The 5,118-nt window shown below is 38.7% G+C and overlaps 1 pseudogene; it reads right to left on the bottom strand.

The window, feature by feature from the left end:
• Window positions 1-1,207: 1,207 nt before the first annotated feature.
• Window positions 1,208-4,480, bottom strand: LOC149140975 (NF-X1-type zinc finger protein NFXL1 pseudogene; annotated as a pseudogene).
• Window positions 4,481-5,118: the final 638 nt, after the last annotated feature.

Raw genomic sequence — 5,118 nt, 5'->3', positions numbered from 1 at the left:
CCATTTCCATGTCTATTTTTACAGATTTTGCTCTGACTGTGAAGGGAAAAGAATAGAATATTTATGCTTCTACTGCAAAGAATCAATTTTTCATTCTCAATTTATTATAATAATGGCTAAAATGGCTTTTTTTAATGGCAGATGGCCTTTGCATTAATCTCTCATTCTCAATTTTCAATTTATTATAATAATGGCTTTTTTTTAATGACAGATGGCTTTTGCATCAATCTCTCATTCTCAATTTTCAATTTATTATAATAATGGCTTTTTTTATTTGACAGCCGGTATTGCCTATCTGTTTCTGTAATCACTTAGTAAGTGCCACCTCTTACTTTATAAACATGGAAGTCATTCAATTTTATCTTTCTCTTCCAACATACATACGATGAATATTTCTAGCTGAGTATGTCAATTACAGATTTAAGAATACTTCATTGCCTCAGATACAAAGTGTACATCATTGCCTAAGAATACTTCATTGCCTAAGAATACTTCATTGCCTCAGATACAAAGTGTAAACTACTTCAAAATAGTCACTACATTCTTTGATAAGCTCATGCTAATAATCATATCAAATTAACATTTATATTTACCAATGTACACTACTTCAATATAATCACTATATTCTTTGATTAGCTCATATGAATAATCATATCAAATTAACATTTAAATTTACAAAACACATAAGCCAACCAGTTTAGTTTGATACTAAGTGCTACCTTTATCATTAAAATATTGGAATATTATTAATGCATCATTACATTTTTATTATGAAATTATTAATAGAAATATTAATAATGAGTTATTACATTTATATTATGGGTGATGATTAATGTTGTGCCTCTGGTGCAATACATTAATAAACACAAACTTTGCAAGCAGAAATTGTGCTGAGAAAAAAGATCTCATTCAATCATATCCTAGGCAACAATATATTCACCACCACATTTTAATAGTCTATTTTATAATTATTACATATTTTATAACTATTAAAATGCAACCAACTTTATAAACACTTAATTAATAACAATTTTTAACATGATTCATGGTATGGCCTATCTGTCTATTTAAATTTTTTACAATGAAAATATACATTATATGAAGGGCTCCTTAAAACTTCAATCCAAGAAAATTTTGCTAGCTGCTTCAAACATTGCTTGAATTTTGCTCATTTCTTGTCCATGCATGAGTTTGTTCACCTGTCCAATCATTTTGTTGTATTCCATACACTACGGCTGGACATCATTACGTTTGTTGCAGGTGCTTCATTGGCCCCCTGGTATGCAGATGCATGATTCACAACCTTAAGAGTTGTTGCAGCTCTTGTGTGATCTTTAAATATAACTAATGCATTATTGTCATTCAACCACACTAGCTCACACTCACCTCCAAACCTCAATATCAGTGAATTCACATTTGCATCGCATGGTAAATCAAATAGGCAAATGACAAGCCTCGGATCCATATCTACAGATGATTTGAAAGGTAGAGGACGCACCTGCCCTGTTGCAGGAATTGAACCCTTGGAATTTATGCTACGACGCAGAGGGGCTTTTGAGTTTTGTGTAGCTTGTACAATCAAAACACATCTTGGATCCCTTCCTGCAAAATATACAGAGAGGTTACATCTTTCTGCAAGAAGCTTCAATGTATCCCTTTTCTCCTTGGGCATTGCACAAAAAACATGCAAACGAATGCCTTTTGTTTTAGACAAAACCAAGAATCTAAACCTTTCCTCAACATCTGAGACCCATTCTGGCTCTCTGGTTATCAAATCTGAAATCTGTGAATTCACCCCTGACAGATCAGCCTTTGTTGTCCAAAGGCCAAAGGCATACTTCTTCAATTTGGCACACTCATCATTACAGACAAGCTGTCTTTGCCCAATTGGCACTCTGTTAGAATTTGACTGCAATGGTTGAAGAGGAGCAGGCAATTTGTAGAGAAAGGCTTCAAAAACTGGATCAGTTTTCATATTGTTGCCTCCAGCATCACATGGCACCTCTGATGTTAATCTACCACAGGAACATGTTATTTGTACTGGAGATTTGCATCTTGTATCAGGGCATGGAGTAGATGGGTGACATGGAGCTGTGCAAGTGTGTTTGCAATCTCTCCTTGGAGCTCCACAAATTTGCCAACATGACATTCTAACAGATGATGATGAGATTGAGTCACAAGGAGGTAAATGGCAAGTCCTAGTACAGGCATGGATTCCACATTGCCTTGTTTTACCACAAGGCCTGTTGCACAAAATATCCTGAGAACCACATGGGAAATCCTTCACGATATGATTTCCCACACACCATTTAGAAACAAGCACACTGCAAGGAGGGCAGTCTCCAGGATGGCAATTGTGCGTAGCCGGATGACCACATGGCTGAGGAACTGAGCAGGGATAGGGGCATTGAGGAATGGGTGTTCCACAACGTTGTGGAGGAGAAATTGTTGTCCTCCCACATGCACAAGAGAGATCATCGAAAATGGTTAGACGGCAGGGTGGGCAAAGCCCAGTGTGGCAAAGCTCCTTGCATAAATGCTGCCCACATTGCAACTTTTTCCCACAGGTCTCACTACATAAATGTGGATTCGAATCAGCTGCACGAGAGATACCCCCTCGCTCTCGATTTACCTGAGGGCAGCATTTTACACTGCATCTGTGTTTATTACAGTTTTTCTTTTGCCCACATAGCTTTTCACATCTGAATTCTGCGCTCTCATTCTCCTCTATGGTCATCCAGCAAGGGACTGTCCGAGATGATGACCCACATCGGCATCTCTGATTAACAAAAACAGAACAAGGAGGACATTCCCCATGGTGACAAGTATTTTTACACAAATGTTTCCCACAAGGAAGAGCCTTTTCACATATCTCTGAGCAGGTTGGCACAGGATCCATGCAGCTCTTCCTCTGGTTATTTTCCAGCAGGGTTTTACCACATGGACAAGACTTAATCTTCTCAGGTAACATTTCACATTCTCCACACTCTCCAGGATGACATATCTGGCTACACTTGTGATTCTGACATGAAAGCATCTTCATACACACATTCTCACATTGAAACACACCATTCTTCCAATCTACTTCGCCCTTGATCTCCACATCTCCACAGATTATCTTCTCCTGTTTTTTCCCACAAAAGCATGAAGCATCATTTATCAAAATCTTGCAAGGATCACAAGGACCTTCATGGCAGATATTCTCACAGTAATGGCGTCCACATTCGAGAGGCTTCTCGCACTGCTTTCCACATAATGATTCAGTAGAATTATGATCGTTGCATCTCCTTGTCATCATTGTTTTACCACATGGGCAGGGCCGAGGGAGGGTCATTGCTGTGCAAGTTGGGTATGGACCTGGATGGCATTGAAGAGTACATTTATGTGGGCAAGGAGCCTCTGGTGTCTTGTTCCCTTTGGCAAGTGGCTTCCCGCATGGTCCTCCACATGAATGTGGAGTGATATAAAATTCTACTTCTGGGTCTCGCACCTTTCCACAAAAACAATAATACCGAATTTCCTCCCCGGACAAATTCTGCACAGATTGACAACCTGGGCATCTCCAGGACGAAACCCCCTGAACAGCAGACGAATCTGCCCACTTCCTTATACAGTGAAGATGAAAAATAGCATAGCATATGCCACATGACCATATTGGTGCCGGTGGTCCAACCCTTTCACAGCATATCATACATTCTACCAGTCCTTTACTAAGCTTCTTTTCAATTTCCTGCACCAGCTGAGGCACATCAGTTCTGTCGCTGCCGTTTAATTTCGTCCTCGCATCCCTCAAATCCATCTGCTTCAGAGAATGTTTTGTTTCTGTGGGTGGGTGATTTCCATGATTGGATTGACCAATGAATCCCTCATTTGCAGAACTCTGTCCACTAAAGTCCTCATTTGTAGTGCTCTGTCCCAGGCTGCATACCCCATTGACATTCCCTGGCCGAATTGTGCCCTCATTTGCAGCGTAATTCTGATGAGGATAGGATCTCTGATTCCTCCCATTGTAGTAGCCTCTGCTGTAATTATTTCTCTGAAAATTCCCCCTTCCTCGCCCTCTCATTGCTCCACACTGTTGATTTTGCCCATTTTGTGATGGCATAACATCACTGGAAGCTGAACCGGCTCCGAATCCATAATGACCTCGACCTCGACCTCTATTTATTTCAGCCCTAAAGCCTTGATTGGGGTTACGATTGCCATTGGAACTCGAATCGTAATTTCTGTTGCTTTTGGGGCCGGCGTTGGGATTGGCATCGAAAATCAGACCGGGATTTCTGTCGCTGTCGGATTTGGAGCCGGGATTAAAATTACGATTGGGATTTCTCGTTGAATGCGAAGAACTTTTGGGAACCCATTCACTGCGTGCATTTCTGGACATATTTCTTCTAGGTTCTCTCCTTTCAGAGTCTTGATATTCTCTAACATTGCTGCTGGGTCGATTGTCTCCCTTGTCTCTACTGGTATCCATGGCCATTAAACCGTTAGACTTCGCAGAAACCCAAGGTTATGAAATATTGGACTGAAATATCTCGGGTTTCTGAAATATTGGACTGAAATCTCCGCTCGGGGGAAGATTGTATGAATGGTGTGAATGGAACAGTGAAACTTATAGTAGATGCTTAGAGGCACTTTGTGAGAGGCCGACCATTGGGAGAGCTGGCATCTGATATCACGGCCGTAACCTCGAGAACGTTGATGGTCGAATTTTATATCTTGAGCCTAAATTGTTATTTTTAAAAAATAGTTTATTTATCCTGTGAATGGGAATAGCCAAGAGTCGTCTTGAAAGGATTTGTTTTTTATTTTTTATTTTTTTAATTATTTATTTTCGGTTACATTTATTTTATTTATTTTTTAGAGCAGTTTTAAAATTTTATTATTATTAATTCGTATGGATAAAATGTCTAATATTATATAAAATTAATCTATAAATATAGATTAAATGATTTTTTTAAAATAATACGGGTAATTTTTTTACTAAAATATTTGGATTTATGGTCAACTATTTACATGTTTTAGTGATTTTTGACGCCTCAATGTAAGTTATCTATAACAAAAAAATTTATTTTGTGAGTTTTTATGGACTATGATATTATATTGAAACCTTCCATA

The sequence above is a fragment of the Pinus tabuliformis genome, chromosome X, assembly GCF_031772625.1.
Source record: "Pinus tabuliformis cultivar Carrire ecotype Pingquan chromosome X, CPIR1, whole genome shotgun sequence".
NCBI lineage: Eukaryota > Viridiplantae > Streptophyta > Pinopsida > Pinales > Pinaceae > Pinus > Pinus tabuliformis.
The sequence above is the reverse complement of the archived record's forward strand: the minus strand, read 5'-3'. Positions and strand labels throughout refer to the sequence as shown.